Source organism: Salvia splendens, chromosome 5, assembly GCF_004379255.2.
Source record: "Salvia splendens isolate huo1 chromosome 5, SspV2, whole genome shotgun sequence".
Classification (NCBI taxonomy): domain Eukaryota; kingdom Viridiplantae; phylum Streptophyta; class Magnoliopsida; order Lamiales; family Lamiaceae; genus Salvia; species Salvia splendens.
The window spans coordinates 31,371,308-31,391,367 of NC_056036.1; the positions used below are offsets into that span (position 1 = coordinate 31,371,308).

General features: G+C 38.8%; 1 non-coding gene across 1 annotated transcript; it reads right to left on the reverse strand.

The window, feature by feature from the left end:
* Positions 1 to 13,694: 13,694 nt before the first annotated feature.
* LOC121806093 lies at positions 13,695 to 13,801 on the reverse strand. Its single transcript, XR_006051626.1, has one exon. It is a non-coding gene; the product is annotated as a small nucleolar RNA R71 (small nucleolar RNA).
* Between the last annotated feature and the right edge of the window lie 6,259 nt (positions 13,802 to 20,060).

The following is a 20,060-nucleotide window of genomic DNA, read 5'->3' on the forward strand; positions in this document are numbered from 1 at the left end:
GTCAGGATGTCGGCCAGTTGTTCCTCTGAACGGACAAACGGGAATTCAATGATGCCTCCTTCTAGCTTCTCCTTGATGAAGTGTCGATCAACTTCCACATGTTTAGTTCTGTCGTGTTGAACTGGATTTTCTGAGATACTGATGGCGGCCTTGTTGTCACAGTACAACTTACTCTTTCGAGTAGGTGGAAAACCAAGTTCTGCGAGTAGTCTTCTTAGCCATAGGATTTCCATAAGGCCACTTTTCATTCCTCGGAACTCGGCCTCGGCGCTAGATAGAGCAACCACTTTCTGCTTCTTACTTCTCCAGGAGACCAGGTTTCCTCCTATGAACATAAAGTATCCCCATGTAGATTTTCTATCCACCGGATTACTTGCCCAATCGGCATCGGTGTAGCCATCAATCTCCAAATCTTCCCTCTTGGCTAGGAATACACCATATCCTATAGTCCCTTTCAAATAGCGCACGATTCTCAAGGCAGCCTCCATGTGATTAGTCTGAGGTTGGTGCATGAACTGACTTACAATGCCAACGGCGTATGCAATGTCGGGTCTCGTATGAGAGAGATAGATGAGTTTTCCGACAAGTCGTTGGTACCTGTCTTTGTCTGCGAGTTCTGCTCCTTCCTCTAGTTTCAAACCATGGTTGGCAACCATTGGAGTTTCTGCCGGTTTACATTCAAGGAGACCAGTTTCAGCCAACAGATCTAGGACATATTTTTTCTGTCTTAGGAATATTCCGTGTTTGGACCTTAACACTTCTATCCCCAAGAAGTACTTTAGTGCTCCAAGATCCTTCATCTCGAATTCCTTAAACAAATTCTCCTTCAACCTCTGTATCTCTTCTACATCGTCTCCGGTGATAATCATGTCGTCAACATATATGATTAAACATGTTATCTTGTCGCCTCTCCGTTTCGTGAAGAGCGTGTGGTCGGAGTGACTTTGCTTGAATCCGTGTTTGAACATAGCTTGACAAAATCTGCCGAACCATACTCGTGGAGACTGTTTCAGGCCGTATAGAGTTTTTCGTAATCGACACACTTCTCCTTTTCCAAATTCAGCGGAGAAGCCTGGTGGGACTTCCATGTAAACTTCCTTGTTCTGCTCTAGTTCCCCATGGAGAAAGGCGTTGGTCACATCAAACTGGTGCAAATTCCAGTCCCTGCTTGCCGCTACGGATAATAGTGTCCGCACGGTTTCCATCTTTGCCACTGGTGAGAATGTTTCTTCATAATCCACTCCGTAGACTTGGGTGTATCCCTTTGCCACAAGTCTTGCCTTGTACCTCTCGATTGAACCATCTGCTCGTCTTTTTATGGTGAATATCCATCGACATCCAACTGGCTTCTTTCCCTCTGGTAGTGTACATTTCTCCCATGTACCATTCTTCACCAATGCATCGATTTCCTTCTTCATGGCTTCTCGCCAGTGTTTATGTTTGCTTGCCTCTTCAAACGATTGTGGAATGTCTTCTTCCTCATACAGAGCAGTTTCAAAAGCCCGTGCCATTTCTGACAAGTGACTCTGTGTGAGGTTGGATATAGCGTATTTAGCCTTTCTTCCTTTCCATTCTGGTGAGTACCGTCGAGGAGGCACCCCTCTTGTTCTCCTCGGGGGCAATGGGCTTCTTTGGCCACTGATTTCACATTCTTCATCATTTCCCCTATTAAGGTTAGTTTCTTCCAAAGGGATATTATCAAGATTGGAACTATGTACCTCAGGAATCGAAGACGGGGATGACGGTAGGATGATGTCACGTTGCTCGTCGTTCTGTACTATTGGATTTGACGGCCCGGCGGTGTTGCTAACTTCCTCAGGTGGACCAACCTCTGTGACAAGGCTTGGCTCGGACTCTCCCCCTGTCTGTGGTTCCCCTGGTGATTCTTCCTCTAAGTGGTGGTTTTGAATATCGGGTAGCCAATCTAGGAGGTCACTATTTTGACTATTGTCTAAGGTTTGTGTCTCCCCCTGACCGCTAGATTGGTAGTAGTACTCCCCTTCCACAAAATCACAGTTCATGGTTGTGTGTATTCTCCTGGTTTTTGGGTCATAACAACGGTATCCCTTTTGGTTTTTTCCATAGCCAATAAAGACACACTTGAGGGCACATGGATCAAATTTCGAGCGTTCATGTTTAGGAATGTGGACAAAAACAGAGCATCCGAAAATTCTGGGCTCGAGGGACAAAGAGGATGGTATTTCAAAGTGTTTGGAAAAGGTGTCTAAGGGGGTCTTAAAGCTAAGAATGCCTGTGGGTAGGCGATTTATGAGGTAAACGGCTGTGGCTACGGCTTCTGGCCAAAAAGATTTTGGTACTTTGGATTCAATTAGGAGGGCTCGGGTGATTTCCAGGATATAACGATTTTTTCGTTCGGCTACCCCGTTTTGTTCCGGGTTATAGGAACACGTGGTTTGGTGGACTAGCCCTTTTATTCTAAAAAATTCTTGCATTTTTTGGTTGACAAATTCCCCCCATTATCGGATCTAAGTGTCTGAATGGTATGTTTATATTGAGTGTGAATAAGGTTATAAAAATCTACGAACTTGTCAAACACATCATTTTTATTTTTCAAAAAATAGATCCAAGTCATGCGGGAATAGTCATCTATAAAAAGCACAAAATATCGAAAGCCTTGGCCCCCTGTGATAGGAGCGGGTCCCCAAACATCCGAGTGTATTAATGCAAAAGGAGATTTGACTCTTGTATTGTTTAACTTAAAAGAATGTCTATGGTTTTTGGCCAAAACACAAGTATCACAATGAAAAGAGTTCAGAGTTCTAGCTAGTTCAGGATAAAGTAAACGAAAATATCCCAAGGATGGGTGCCCTAACCGACGATGCCAAAGCCAAGCCTGTCTGTCAGTCAGTCCGGGAGTCAGGATCATTGCAGCACTCTGTTGAGCTATCTCGTCCACATAGTACAGTCCGCTTCGCTCAGTGCCACGCCCAACTATCGTCCCCGTCCTGATATCCTGTAATAAGCAAAATCGGGGCTGCATTAGTAATTTGCAGTTTAGTTCCTTAGTCACATGACTAATTGATAACAATTTATGAGATAATGACGGAACAAAAAGGCAATTAGATAGACGTAGAGTTGGCGAGATATTTATGGTGCCTGCCCCCATAACTTGTGCTAGGTCCCCACTGGCAGTTTGGACATAGGATTTTTTTGAAGTGGTGAGGGTAACAAAGTCGGAGGCTTCAAATGAGATTGTATCGGTCGCCCCACAGTAAAAAATCCAGTGGGTGTCCTTGGGTCCTGAAATTGAGGTAGATGAACAGGCTAGTGCTTCGAATGAGTTACGACATGCTATGGCTGGCTGATAGGTAGGAATATCGGGCCTCGGGGGAGCAATCTGCAAATTTTTCGCAATTGGGGGGTAATTTTGCAAGAAGTGTACACTTTGGGGTGAGTTCGGGAATATATGCATTTATGGGGGTAGGCGTGCGATATTTGACAACTGTTGGGGTCAATTTGAGGGGTATTTTCTGCTCGGGGGTCCATGTGGGATTTAGGATATCTTTGGGGTGAGAAATCGGTAAATCCGGAAGTAGTGGGGTGATTTGGTAGTTTGGACAAAAGGTTTGGTATATTTGGTATATTTGGGTTTTGTGCAACCCTAGCCGCCTCGTCTGTGGGAACCCTAATGCCTCCTTCGTCCCTCCGATTACTGCATCTGCCGGCGATTTCGCCTGTGCGGTCACCAATTGGTGATACATTACCTTCAGTCCAGGTCCGAGCCATTGAAGCTGATGCGATTGAGGGTGCGATTGGTGACTTTTCTCCGGTTCGGACCTCGCCACTACTGCTTCCGGAGACACCACTGCCACCGCTGCCACCCGTCGAATTGTCGGCGTAGGAGGCGCGGTCGGTGGTCCTGAGGTCGCGGTCGTGAGCTATGGTGACCGAGGCCCTTCCGCCTCCCCTGCCTCCTCCGGCTCGTCCTGCGTTCCGGGCTTGCCTCGCCTTTTTCATCTCCTCCCACCACTCCGGGAACCCGTGGATGTGGAAACATGTTTCTCTGGTATGCTTCTTGCCTCCACAATGACTGCAGACCAATTTGCTTTTGTCTTCGTCCCTTGAGTAGTTTGGGTTCCTGGATGGGTGATGGAGGTGTTGAGGCGGTCGACTTCGGTCGTGTATTGCGAGCCCTAATCCGATTCCCGATTCTTTTCCTTCTGGGTTGAGCAGCTTCTCGTTGACCGATTCTCTTCGGACTAACCCGTATGCTTTTCTTGCCGTTGGTATAGGATTCATATTCAGGATCTCTCTCTTTATCTTGCTGTATCTTTGATCGTCTAGTGCCCATACGAACTGGTATAATCGATGCCTCTGTGTGTTTTGATAGTACTTTTCAATACTTGAGGCATCCTCCATGGGATTTGGATCCCTGGTATCGATTGATATCCAGAGATCCTGTAGTTTCTGCCAGAGACTCTCTAGTGATGATTCTCCTTGTTTGATGCTATATGCCTGTCTATGCAGGTCTGAGATCTGGAATTGATCGGCGCCGCTCCCGTACGTCGTGGCTAGACTATCCCATAAGTCATACGCTGTTTCGTATTGGGACACCTCATTCACGAGGCTGGCGTCGATGTTGTTGATTATCCAATTGAAGCAACAATCATCCCGTTGCTGCCATCGGTTGTAATTCGGGTCTGTCTGAGGAAGGGGATCTGTAACTCCATTTATGTGAGATGCCAGCCCCTTCCCTCGGATTGCTCGGCTCATTAGCTTCGCCCATAACGGGTAGTTATCCCAGTTAAGTTTCTCCGCCAGGCGCAACTCGCCTAGTGATTCGATTGATGAAGGCTGTTGGGGTTGAGGTTTCTGAGACATGCTTAGTCTCATTAGTTCAGCAAATTGATCTGCTGAGAGGGTAACGGCTGTATTGGTTTTTTGTGGGTCGGAATCTGACATATTGGTTGTGTTTTTGCAGGTTCAAAGGGTCGGGAAAGGTATAATGAGACTATGATGAAATTTTTCTGAGTCTCACCCTAATCACCTGCTCTGATACCATCTTAAGGATGGTAATCAAGAGATAGACGATTCATACTACAATTCTAGGCAATATGAGAGCTTTTAGAGGAATATGATTGTTGTATATTTGATATGTGATGTTCTCGGCTCTTCCCTCATAATATAGGGAAGATGTACAATGTAAATTAGGTAATAGATCAATCTATTCCTAGACTATGTACTACACATTTATTCTATATCAATTTAATATCCTTTCCTCTAATCATGCTTCTATATTTGGTAATTCTTTGATTTGTGATCTTTGACAATATAGATATAAAATTCAGACCACACATATTGGCTGGGTCTACCCAAACATAGCAACGCAACTTATATACTTGTATTACACACTGTCAACCCAAAAATAAGAGCATTCTTTAATGACTACATAAACGTAAGCATAAATTAAAATAGAAACTAGGAAAGTAAAAATTTTACAAAAACTAAACTATTTTAATTTATGCTTAAATTTACACACTGGATCTAACTGAAGCGCACGAAGCATACGGCGAGTGGCCAATACTCGTCTGGTGGTGACACCGCTGAGGGCATCAGCCAACCTGAGGCTGAATCCCAGGAGTTTGCGGGTACGGTCGGCGATGCTGGAGGATCCGCGAGTGGGCGCCGTCGGCCGCAAGGGACGAAGGCGGCGAAAGAGGCTAGAGCAAGGAACGGCCGAGGCGAATCAAGCCAGCCGGCCTCGGGATCGGCTCGCGGGGAGGCTCGGACACACTTATGGTGGCGTACATGACCGCCACAATGGCGGACACTTCCCGCTTCTCGTACGCCCAATTCACGGCCTGGTGGAATGGAATTGTGCATATGGCAGCACAACTTGGCCTTCCGACTCCCCCTCAACCTCGACCGCCTCCGGAGGATGATTAGCCGGCGGAGTAGTTTTTTTATTTTTCTTTAAATTTGTATTTTAAATTATGTTGTGTGTGTTTTTATGTTGTATGTTTTTTAATAAAGTGTGTTTTTTTAATAAAGTGTGTTTGTTTTAATTGAATTGAGTTGAGAAAAAAAATAAAAAATGAAATTGAATGAATAGTAATTAAGGGACGGTTAAGGGACAGAGCGTTGTAGGTTCTGTCCCTTAGTTAAGGGATGGAGGACAAAAGGACAGTGAGGCCCTCAAATAGTGGTCAAATAGTAGTTAAGGGACGGTATAGTGGATGACCTTAAGCATCAAGGAAGAAAAAAATTGCTCAAAAGAAAAGAAAGAAATACTAAAATAAAATTGTGCGTGAATGTGAATGTCTCCAATAATTATGTGTTATACTATTGCATTTTTTAATCTCACTCAAAATCGTTAGACATCCAACAACTCAATTAATTAATTACGTGATGCATCTTTCCTTTTCTATTGCACATCTCAGTAGTTTATACGGATGCACGATCTCACACTTAACACATATTGAGAATAATATATACACGTGCCTATATACAAATTATCACAATATATGTATATATAGAGAGAGTTCTATGAGATTGCTAACTACGCATTAAACTAACTATTACCATATCAAGTTCACTCTATCCAAAAACAAACGGCCTAACATCAATTTCCACGCAACGTCAACTAGTTGTTGTACAATATCAATAAGAGGTATTAATTGAAAGAGAAATGTTTTAGAGACCTGATGGCAATGCCATAATGAGGATTATATAGTAAGTATACACTATAATTTTATTTTTAATTAAATTTATATTTTGTATATATACTTAAATAGCCTTATGATGTATTAAAGACACCTATTTATGGACATAATTCTAACTTAGGCGTGTACAATTTTTTTGGCATCATAGTAACCACAAATTTAAGATTAACAATTTTTTCTCTCCCCTTTTTATTGCATCTATTTAATGACTTATCTTTAAAATTTTAAAATATTGTAATTTTATTAATTTTATATATATGGTGCACATTTGTCTACAAATAAATAATGTTTATTACCAAACAAATAATGATGGATTTTTCTTATTAAACTAGTCTTTACAAATTTAAATTTAAATAATGCAATATAAAAATAATTAGCTATATTAAGTATTAAAAATTTATTATCTATTTTTAATAAAATGTAGTAATAACTAAGATTTATACAAAATACGGCAAAAAAATACTTTATAATTGAATTGTAATTTTCAATATTGAAAAACTTATTTATTTTGTCACTTTTGATTCACAAGATTCTTTATAAATATCAAGAGTTCTTAGCCCAATTCAATATTTATTTTCTTAGCTCAATTCAATATACTATCATGTAGTACTAACAGATAAAAATAAAAATAAAATAAAATAATAATTAAAAAATGCTTCATCATATAACTATATTATTTTATCATACAATTCAAATTAGAATAAGAAAAATATTTTATTTTTTTAGTACTATATTTTTTCGTATTATATGATTTCATTGTTTTGTACTCCATTTTAAAATATTTGACAAAAATGAACAAGCTATGAAAGAATAATACAAAAGAAAAAGGAAAAAATTAAACTTAAAATATCAAATAATTAATAAATTTTTTTTTGAAAAAACACATAAGTTATCAAATTATTTTATAATTAAATATAATAATTTGGTTATATAGTGTGTTAATTAATACTACTATAATAATATTTATAATAGAAATTAATGATTTTTTAATCTAAGTGTTACGTACATTACACTAAAAAATTTTGGAATCCATTTATGACTTTGAACCATGATTCAAGTTTATCTCTAATTACTAAACATGCAGTTAGGTATAGGTATTTAATTTGATTTAATTTTCCTAAACTAGATATATAGCCATTTAATATGACATTAAGGTAAATTAGTCATAATATGAAATAAAAGTATGCCAAAAAAACATAAGGGTGTCATGACATACAGACATTACGTCTCTAAATCACTACCCTAATTGAAAATGAAATTTATTAATTATAACTAACTTTTAAAAAATATATATCTCTCACTTCGAACTCATATAATTATCTCGATTTAAACTATTTTATTCACAAAAATATCAAGTTAAAGATAATTTTATAAGGATTCTAACAAGATCTTTAAAACTATATCTCAAAACTTTGAACTCATATATCCCAACACAAACATGGGTCATTCAGGGCCCAACCTAAGCCACCTCGGCTCTGATACCACTTGTTGGGAGAGTTAACTACACATTAATTCGATATTATCCACTTTGGGTCATTACCTTTGCACAAATTTGTTTTCCCTTTTCAAGGAAATATAGAATAACAGGAACATTTAAATAAGTTTGATTCTTCATTGGATCATAAAGGCCCACTTTTCTAAGATCTTTTCCTTCTCTTCGGGATCGAACATCAATTGCAACGATTCGATAGACGGCTCATTGGGATAGATATAGATGAACAATACCCCCCCTGGAACCGTATAGGAAGTTTTCTCCTCGTACGGCTCGAGAAAAAACGATTTAATTCGAAGTTTTGTCTATGTATTCAATTCTAATTGGGTAACATCCAAAAGGCTTATATATAGCCTACAACTTCCCTCATTCATCCGATGTGGGATGAATCTGTAAACCAACAAACCTTCCGAGACCACATCGAGAACACAGTCGACATCGAGACATTATGAGCTTGACTCGAACTTGAGTCATCCTAGGCCCAACTCGAACGTGGGTAATCTAGGGCTGACCCAAGCCACCTTGGCTCTGATACCACTTGTTAGAACTGTCAACTGCACATTAATTTAGTATTGCCCGCTTTCGATCAAGCCCACTGCACAGATTTATTTATGGGTCACTCCTAAAAGACCTCAAACTAATTGGAGTTGAACAACAATTATACATAACTTCCAAATTCCCTCGTTCATCTGATGTGGGATGGGTCTACCTCCCTTCGAACCGATACCACATCGGGAACGCAGTCAATATATTGAGACATTATGGGCCCAACCCAAGCCTCATCGACTTTGATACAATTGTTAGAACTGTCGACTGCACATTTGTTTGTTATTATATGTTATAAGCCACGCCCAATCCGCACAAATTTATTTTTAAGTCATTCCCAAAAGCCTCAAACTAATTAGAATTAGACAACACTTTTTTATCCAATTATCGAAAATAATTCATAGTTTATACGTTATATAGCTGAATGCATATGATCCAGCCATAGTTTTTATAATGATATATTATTACATGTTAGTTATTTTTATATGACAATGGTAGACCATATGAAGATAAATGATTCAAATTCGTTCTTAATTCGTAATTTAAGTATCTACAGTAGGAAAAGTTCTATTTAATCCGCCTTTTATAGATCTGTGGTCATAACATATTTTTCCTCTTTTAATTTTGCAATAATTTTCTAAGTTAAACTTTGATAAGTAAGGAAAAAAACATTTTCTAAGTGAAATAATTTTAGAGAGAATTGAAATGAATTTTATTATCATATCATCCAATTAAACATGATTCATAAAGATAATAAATTTATTAGAATCATTAAAATAAATAAATAAATAAATAAAACCCATATTAGTATATGATATCTATGCATGTCTAAAAGTCTTAAACAGCTGTTTGAGAATGAGAAGGCCCGACATAGAAGAGTTTGCAAGTGGAATTGGTTTTCATGTGATTCTCATATTATAACATTTTCTTTACTGAGATTTTCATATTATAAATTGAATTCCTCAATCTTACACAAGACTCCTAAAAACAGGGTTCCTAGTTCCCATATGGTGCTGATCTATACTTCAAGATTTCTAGTAACTAGTTCTTTACAACATTTATTATATTGACTAAAATTAATAATATCATGAATATCCGAATTAATCTATACATTATTTCTATTATATTATTTCTTTTTTCCTTTGGAACTTTATAATATTATTTCTATCTGTCTATAGTTGGCGTAATGGGCTTGTTTTAATGATATGCATGCATTCTATTCTATTTTATCATTATGAACAAATTCGAATCATGGGGTTTGTTGTGAAATTCAAATTAATTAGAGTTACTTTTACTCCAAAGCGCTGTAAAAAGGGTTAATTTCGTTTATATAGAATTTTTAGTTTGTATATTTATATTGTACTTAATACACTTTGTTAGGTACGAATTATTCATTTAAAAAGAAGACAATTTTTTAGAAGAATACAAAATAATACACTCTTCTTAATAGAAAATTAATGCACTAAAAAGCGGGCTTGAAATAACAACCGATTGCTCGACAATCAATGGAAAGCACTCGGTAATGTACGATTAGCAAGCCACTGCGTACCGAGCAACACATATGCTATTTGGTAATCAAGTAGGTAATTCTCCTAGCATTTGCTGAGTAAATGACCATGGAATTACTGAGTGCAAGGCCGTACTCGTCAAATAGCCAGCTCCTTGTCGGCGACAAACTTGAATGATTTTCGACCAACACGTACAATTGCTCGATATTCTAGGAAATTATTTTTATAATTAATATATAATGAGATACGCACTAGGCAGGTTTGTCATTGTTTTACCGGGAACATAACAGTCCTCGGAATGCAAGAATATTTGAAGGATAAACTTTCCGAGTAAAATATGTTCTTATAAACATGATATTGGAAAAAATATGTCGAACAAAAGTAGTGTTCTGTAACGAAAGATTATTATCCCATACCATATATACCAAGTAACGCATTTCCAGAAGTATTTTTAAAAAAAAAAAGATTATGCAACAAGCACACAACTACTAGCCTACTAGACTAGGTAAAGGAAAATAGTAAAATAATCCTCCAGCTGAGCTGACCCAACAAAATAACTAGTGAATAATTTTATTGAGCTCGAACCTGAATTATCCAGTAAAAATATTTACTCTGGTAATTGTAATCGGTATTCTTTACATTTTTAAAAAAATGAATAAACGTCAACTTGCAGCAAATTGTACAAGGAGTATATTATTTGTATAAAAATGAATAAACGTCACCTTGTAGCAAATCGAGTAATAAATAGCCTAAATTTTAACCTTTCTTTGGAATTGGGCATTGATACCATCTTTTATAATGAAATGTTCAAATGTGCAATCAAATTGGTAAGAATTTTTTGAATAAAAGAATGAAACAAATAATAAAATCTAATTTTTGGAATTTGTATACTTTTTACATAAGAACTATAGTTTAGTATACCATTTTATGCATTTATTTTATTGGAAGTAGTGTATTATAGCAAAGGTAATTAATACTACTATGATTTTATCGGAAGAGACTTGCTTTGATAGATGGAGATGATCGCATATATAGGGGTGGCACGGTACGGTATACCGCACTCAAAATGTCATACCGGATACCGTACCGCAATTGCGGTATGGGAAAATATCATACCTATACCATACCGAATTTTTCGGTATACCTCATTGCGGTATACCGCAAAATTCGGTATGATTATTTTCGATACCGTTACCATACTGTCTATACGGTATACCATACCGTTGATGCGAATCAAATTGTACATTTTTATTCACCTAAATTTACATGATTTATAAAGTTTGATACTACCAAAAGTATATTTTATGGTGTAGGAAGAGGAATGAATGGTGAAACGAAACAAGGAATGAAGCTCGAATGGTGAAAAAGTTCGATAGACTGCCCATAAGGCTCTCAAAATGAGTCACCCGGTCAGGTGTATTTTAGGCCGAATAATCCCACCCGGTCGGGTGATATTTATAGTGCATGAGGAGTCCAGAGGCATTTCACCCGACCGGGTGATATTTTCAGTTGCAAATATCCACCCGGCCGGGTGGATCAATTCAAACTGCAATTTTGCAGTTTCGTGGCGGTTTTGGGGAAATTAGAGAGAAAAGAAGGAAAGGAGAAGAGAAAGGGGGGGGGGGGGGAGGAAAATAGAGACGAATTGAGGGAGAATATTGAGAAGAGAAGTCGGACGGTGGAAGAAATCAATTTGAAGAAATAAGTGCCGATTGGTGCTTGGGAGATTATTCAAACAATTCATCATCCTCAACTTCTCTGAAATTGATCCATGGTTTCATTCAATGTTGTTGTTCCTAGTTTAATTATGATAGGCTAAGAACTCCATTGTTGCTCCAAACATGTTGTTAGACAAGTTAATTTCATGATTTATCATATGTTCGTTTCTATCTCGTGTTCGTCTTTGCTACTAGTTTGTTGAATGTTTTTATTACTGAAGGTGCATCTTTGGTGATAATTCCTTAATCTTAATTTAATGTCTTTTTAGCTTGAATTAAGATGGACCAAGGTAGTGTTGGATTATCAATTGAATTCGTTTAGATGACAAATTGATTTTGGATGTTGAGCATAATTGAACCCGTTCTTTGAATCTCGCGCTTCCGTAGGATTTTTAGAATTATGGAACTTGGTTTTAAGGATATGCGTTTAGCTATTCTTTGACCGTTTGGGTTTAGCATGTTTAGTGCCTACACCTTAGTTTGCTCTTAATTGTCCCGAATGTTATGAGATAGAATTGAATATATAAGATAAATCCTCTTGTTGTCTATAATTGTTTGGAGTAACAATCTCATCTCTAGATTCACCTTGTTCGTTTTATTTGTTTTAATTGTTTTTGCATAATTTTGAAATCAAACTCTTCAAATCAAAATACCTTTTATAATGTGTTTTCGTTGTTTTGGAGTTAAATAATCTTTACCTTCACTGTGGATCGACACTCTTTTACTACACACGAAGCTGTAATCTTGCAGTGAAGTGGTAATATTTGGGTAATTTAATTGAACTTGAGTGCAAGACTATCTTGTTTTAATAGACCTAAAATTACACATCAAGTTTTGGCGTCGTTGCCGGGGAAGGCAATAGATTGTTTAATTTCTAGATTGTTTATTTGTGTTTTATTTTATTTGATCTTTCTTTTTATTTTGAAGGTACTTACTTCGTGTTCTTGGGGGTGATAGCCATCTACCACGTCTGGACTTGAAGACGAAGGAGTATATTTTTGTAGGTGATATTTTCCTAACTCTTAGTTTAGGTAGTTTAGTTTTCACTCAAGCATACATGTTTTATAGGACTTACCCCGAAGTTGTCGAGAGGTCTCGCTTTCGGTAGTAGGAAATATACTGTGTTTGTGCTTGGTGTCTTTTCTGTTGCGCAGGTTTTAAAAAATAAAAAAATAAAAAATAGTGAATGCACACACGATCACATGGTACACCACCGTTTGGATTACTCTGTTATCAAAGAAGGAGAAGGTTTAGAGGTTCAGCGTTTGAGATTTATCCGGACTATCTGAGTCCAATTAGAAGTAACTCACTCTTTGGGTTAAGTGAAGAAAGGGATCAAGAGTCGGACGTTGAATCAATGGCAGAGAACAACAATGAGATTCCACCACCCGTGAGAAGGTTTGGCGACACTCTTAGGTCGGGAATTGAGTACCCGGGGGAGTTTTCCTACCCAAATGACAACGTCAATATTCCACCTCACTACATTAGTTTGGTGAATGGAGGAAATCTTTTCCACGGTCGGGATGATGAAGATCCGGTGAGCCACTTGAATGCCTTTTATGAATTGACAAATTCTCATAGACCTCCAAATGTGGAGCATTATCGGATTAAGAGGGCACTATTTTCGTTCTCATTGAAGGAGAAAGCAAGAGGGTGGTATGATTCATTACCGGGCTACAACATAGCAACATTCCAAGAGTTGAAGTCGTTGTTTCTTTTGGAATACAACTCTCCGATGAAGATTGAGAAGTTGAGAGATGAGATCACTTCATTTCGACAGAAATATGATGAGTCCTTCGCAGAAGCATGGAAAAGATTCACAGAAATGCTTAGGAAATGCCCAAGTCATGGTTTAGCTCCGGGGCATGACCTCCTGAAATTCTACAAGGAGCTCAATAATGAAGGCACGGGATTAGTCACTGCAGGGTCGAATGGAAAATTGGATGATCTAACTCATGATGAGGTTAGAGCCCTATTCCAAAGATTGGCGAATAATCAGAGGAATTGGCATAATCCAAGAAGAGCGGCTGAGAAGGCAAGAGATACATTTGGTGCTACAAAAGATGCAGAAAGAGTGACAGCAATAGAAGTACAATTGGCGGATATAAGCACCCAAATGCCGTCAATGACAAAAGAAGTGAAATCTCTTCAACTGACTCCTCAACCTCAAGCAGTAACTGTGATGAAGTGTGGGTTGTGCCAAGGAGGACATCATATGGATCAATGTCCAAGTCTTCAAGGACCACCAGTGGAGGACGTGAACTACATTGGTAACAATCGTCAAGGGTTCAACCAAGGCAATCAGTACAACAATCAGCAGAATTGGAGGCCTCATCAAACAAATTGGAATCAAGCTGGTCCTAGCAACACTTCAGGTACTCAATGGAGGAACAACACTCTACCCCCAGGTTTAGAGAAGAAGTCATCAGTTGAGGATCAATTGGGTCAGATTTTCTCTTTTATGACTAAAAGTCAAAAGGAGAATGAGAACTTCAAAGAGAATACGGTGGAAAAGTTTGGGCAGATCGAGGCTACAATGAGGAATCTTGAGACTCAGATTGGGCAGCTTGCTACGACATCTCATACAAGAATCCCTAATACCATCCCGAGTAATACAGTGCCCAATCTGAAAGGCAATGAACAGTGTAAGGTAGTAACTTTGAGAAGCGGTCGTGAGTTGGATTCGACACCTTTAATGGACGGCCAAGGTACTTCCGGCATCTCACACTCAGGGGCGGATGAGATGTTAGGCTTGCATTCCTCGCACGCAGGGGCGGACGAGGCATGTAAGGGAAGTCCCGCATTGGTGCATGGGGCCCAACATGGTCAAGAACAGGCTGCATCCGGCAGCAAGGAACATGGTGAAGAATCCGAGTCAAGTGGAAAGTTCTCTGCGGAAGAGAAAGGAAAGAAGATAGTGGAAATGGAATCAAAGAGAAAAATGATGACAAGTCCGGCACAAGATCCTAAGAACAAGTTCAACTTCCCCGATCATATTCCTCCTCCACCATATCCACCCAAGAGGAAAAAGAGGGTTCCAAAAGAGAAAAGCTTTGAGTGGATGATGAATGTGATCCGAAAAAGTGAATGTGGATGTATCATTAGTGGACCTCTTCACTAATTTTTCCAAGTTCTCCAAGTTCTTTAAAGATATGATAGCAAACAAGGAGAAACTACAAGATGAGGGAATAGTGGCTTTGAGCATGAATTGCTCACAACTGATTTCTGGATTGATGCCAATGAAGAAGAGGGACCCCGGAAGTTGTGTGATTCCTTGTGAGATCGGCAATACAATCTTTCACAAAATGCTTATTAGATCAAGGATCAGGGATCTCACTGATGGCTCTGAAAACTGCACGTGCCATTGGTCTAGAGGATAGAATGGAGCCTATTGACATTGTTCTACAATTGGCTGATCATTAAATAGTGAAGCCCACTGGAATAGTAGAGGATGTCCTGGTCAAAGTCTACAAATTCGTCATCCCTGTTGATTTCATAGTCTTGGACATGCCCGAGGACAAAGAGGTACCAATTCTGTTTGGTAGACCATTTCTTGCCACAGGAGATGTGTTGCTTGGAGCAAAAGACAACTCTGTCACGTTCATGATTAATGGTGATCAAGTGACCATTAATGTAGAGAAGGCAATGAAGCACCCTAGTGATGCAAAAGCGTGTTTTAGAGCTGATGTCCTCGATAAATGCATATTTGACAAGATGTGTTGCTCGGTAAGAATAGAAGGAAGTGTATATAACAAAGGGAGTTTAAAGAGAGACTTAGGTTCGACAATCAAAGTAAATTTTGATGAAATAGAAGATTCTCAAGTTGATCAACCAAGTCTCGAAAATGAATGTGTGGTGGATACTTTCGTGGCAGATGTAAAACCTTCAATCGAAGTACCACCAAAGCTAGAATTGAAGCCACTCCCAACAAATCTGAAATACGTCTTTCTTGGTGATGATGAAACTTTACCGGTTGTGGTATCAGCTATGTTGAATAATGAAGAGGAATCCAAATTAATAGAGCTACTGAAGTCTCACAAGCAAGCTCTAGGATGGTCCATTGCCGTTATCAAAGGAATTAGCCCTGCAATATGTATGCATAAAATTCTGATGGAAGTTGGAGCTAAACCGGTAAGAGAGACACAAAGAAGGTTGAACCCACTTATGCAAGAAGTGGTGGAAAAAGAAGTTAAGAAATTGTTGAAGTTTGGGATGATCTATCTCATATCCGATAGTGAGTGGGTTAGCCCGGTGCAATGTGTACCAAAGAAAGGAGGAATAACCGTGACAGTCAATGAAAAGAATGAAGTCTTAGCAACTCGATTGGTAAATTCATGGAGAGTTTGCATGGACTATAGAAGATTGAACAAGGCGACAAGAAAATATCACTTTCCGTTGCCATTTTTAGATCAGTTGCTTGATAGAATTACGGGTTATTCTCATTACTGCTTCTTAGATGGATACTCGGGGTATAATCAGATTGCAATTGCCCCGGAAGATCAAGAAAAGACGACATTCACTTGTCCTATCGGTACTTATGCCTTCCGCCGGATACCTTTTGGTTTGTGCAATGCACCGGCTACATTTCAACGTTGCATGATGGCAATATTTTCTGACATGAATGAAGACATCATGGAGACCTTTATGGATGATTTCTCTGTCTTTGGATCCTCATTTGACCTCTGTTTAGAAAATTTGAGATGGGTCTTGCAAAGATGTGAAGAATCTAACCTCGTGCTTAATTGGGAAAAATGTCAATTCATGGTTAAAGAAGGAATAGTGTTGGGACACAAGGTGTCGGAGTTGGGATTGGAGATGGATAAGGCTAAGATTGATGTGATTTCTAAGTTACCTCCCCCAACGAATGTGAAGGGCATCCGTAGTTTCCTTGGTTATGCGGGATTCTACCGAAGATTCATAAAAGATTTTTCAAAGATTGCAAAGCCACTTTGCAACTTACTTGAGAAGGATGCAAAGTTCGTCTTTGATGATAAATGCCTTGAGGCATTTGAATTGCTTAAGAAAAAGCTAGTCGAAGCTCCGATTATTATCACACCTGATTGGTCGAAACCATTTGAGTTGATGTGTGATGCTTCGGACTATGCTGTGGGGGCCGTTTTAGGCCAAATGAGAGACAAGGTCCTACATGCTATCTACTATGCTAGCAAAGTACTCAATGAAGCTCAATTGAACTACACCACGACAGAGAAGGAAATGTTAGCAGTAGTGTATGCTAAAGTATGGTGTCCAACACAATGATGCCAAAGTGGTGTTGAAGTTTATCAAGAATCACATCTTTAACCGCTTTGGGACACCACGAGCTATTATCAATGATGGAGGAACTCATTTTTGTAACAAGTTGTTTGAAAACCTTCTAGGAAAGTATGGTGTCCAACACAAGGTTGCTACCCCTTATCATCCCCAAACAAGTGGTCAAGTTGAAGTCTCCAATCGAGAGATTAAGCGGGTGCTTGAGAAAGTTGTAAAGCCGTCTCGAAAGGATTGGGCTCAAAAGTTAGATGATGCTTTGTGGGCATATCGAACGGCATATAAGACCCCGATTGGAACTTCGCCATACAAGTTGGTCTTCGGAAAAGCTTGTCATTTGCCGGTAGAGCTTGAGCATAAAGCTTATTGAGCTTTGCAAAAGCTAAATTTGGATTATGATGCCGCAGCCGAGAAGAGAATGTTTGACAAGAATGAAATGGATGAATTTAGGCTTTATGCATATGAGAGTGTTGATCTCTCCAAGGAGCGTGCTAAGAGGATACATGATGCATCCATTAAGCCTCGTCAGTTTCATGATGGACAACTGGTCCTTTTATACAATTCTCGGCTCAAACTGTTTCTGGGTAAGCTCAAGTCAAGATGGTGGGGTCCTTATGTTGTGCACAAGGTGTACCCCTATGGTGCTGTTGATATTCGAGATCAGAAAAATGACACTCTTTGGAAGGTGAATGGCCAACGCTTGAAGGCCTATGTTGGAGTTGAAAGTGGCTTGGAGGCAAGAGAAGTGGCTACACTAGTGGATCCAAAATTGTAGATCAAGGATGAAGAAAGTCGAGCCAACGACTATAAACAAAGGCGCTGATTGGGAGGCAACCCAAGTTTTTATGTTTCTTTTATTTCTGATTTCTTATGTTGGAGGTTTTGTTTGCTCAATTCTTTCCTCTAACATTTATTTTGAATTGAGTGTTCTTTTTGTAGGTTTTGTTTTTTTTTTGTAGGAGTAACATGGAGATTTGACCTATATTGGAGCCTATAAGGAATATACACCCACCCGCCCACCCGATGTACTATGGACTTCATGTCAAGTTTGGGGGAGTTTTCTTACCCTTTACTTTTTATGTTCTTCTTTGCATACATTGAGGACAATGAAGCATTCAAGTTCGGGGGGGTTTTCAATGATTTTTATGCATGATGCATGTTTTTTGGGTGTATTGTATGCTAAACGTGTTTTGAATCATGTATTTGACGGGTGCATGCTAGATCTTCGGCTTTCTAGTTGGGAAATCTTGCTTGATTTTACGTGATCTTTGAAGCTTAGGATGGATGGAATTTGTGTATGAATTTATTTGAAAGAGCATGTTGTGATTACAACCGATTTCTTGAGTTGAGGAGAGTATGAAATCACATGTCTTGTGGAAATTATCTTGGATTGATTTACTTTATCGAGTGAAGTGCTTGTATTCATTTGTGTCAATGATATGGGAGGATAAGGCACTAGGATGAACTCCATGGCCAAATGATCACATGCCTAGTCCATTAAATGATCCCCTAGAAGCCACTTTGAGCTTAATTCACTATTGTTTGTGTAAACACGTAGCCGGTCACTTAGCTACTTAAATAAGCCTCATTTTAGCCCCATCAATAGACCTTGCTACTCTTAGGGTGCTAAATACAAGTTTGAACTTTGTGGTTTGAGTTTTGAGTGTTAGGTGGTGTCTTGTGAAAGTGTAGACATTTTTAGATTTAATGTAATGCATAAGTCAAAAGAATGAAGTTCTTAGAAAAAAAGAAAAAAGAAGAAGAAAAAGATGACCTCCAAATTTGCAAAAGTCGAGGTCTTTTCGGAAAAAAAAAAGTTTGATGAAATAAAGATAGAGCTTCTATTTTTAAGATGTAATCTTGTCTAGAATGGATCTCAAGTTTGGGGGAGTGAAAGTTTGGTTGTAATTTGAAGATCTTATTGTTTGATTCTTTGGAAGGAAGTCGTAGGAGGAAAGAATTTGGCACTCAAATGTGTAGCTTTTGAGCTCACTATCCATATTTATCCTACCTCATCCCTAGCCCCATTACAACCTTGAATTAAAACCTTGGACCTTATTGTTGATACATTGTGGATGTTTTGTAAATAGCTCAGTAGAGTTAAAGAAGTTTGATTTGAAATCCGCGAGTCTATGTGATTAGTAATGCTTGACGAGTCAATGACGACGGTTTGAGTTGTATGATCTTATGCTTGGACTTACTTTAACATGCACCTTGACTTGAAGTTCTAGGTTGATGAGTGATTGTTCTTGAGAGTGAGAAATCTTGATTGGAAATGTTGGGGGTTTAGATTTTGTCATTCACGTCCCTACGTGATTCGCTCTTTTGAAAACTTTTGAAAAACTTTTGTGAGTTGAGCTTTTAAGTTTTGTGTTTTATGTGATCTTGCTCGAGGACGAGCAAGCAAATAAGTTTGGGGGTATTTGATGCGAATCAAATTATACATTTTTATTCCCCTAACTTTACATGATTTATATAGTTTGATGCTTGCAAAAGTATGTTTTATGGTGTAGGAAGAGGAATGAATGGTGAAACGAAACAAGGAATGAAGCTCGGATGGTGAAAAGGTTTGATAGACTGCCCAGAAGGCTCTCAAAATGAGTCACCCGGTCGGGTGTATTTTAGGCCGAATAATCCCACCCGGCCGGGTGATATTTATAGTGCATGAGGAGTCCAGAGGCATTTCACCCGACCGGGTGATATTTTCAGTTGCAAATATCCACTCGGCCGGGTGGATCAATTCAAACTGCAATTTTGCAGTTTCGTGACGGTTTTGGGGAAATTAGAGAGAAAAGAAGGAAAGGAGAAGAGAAAGGGTGAGAGGAAAATAGAGACGAATTGAGGG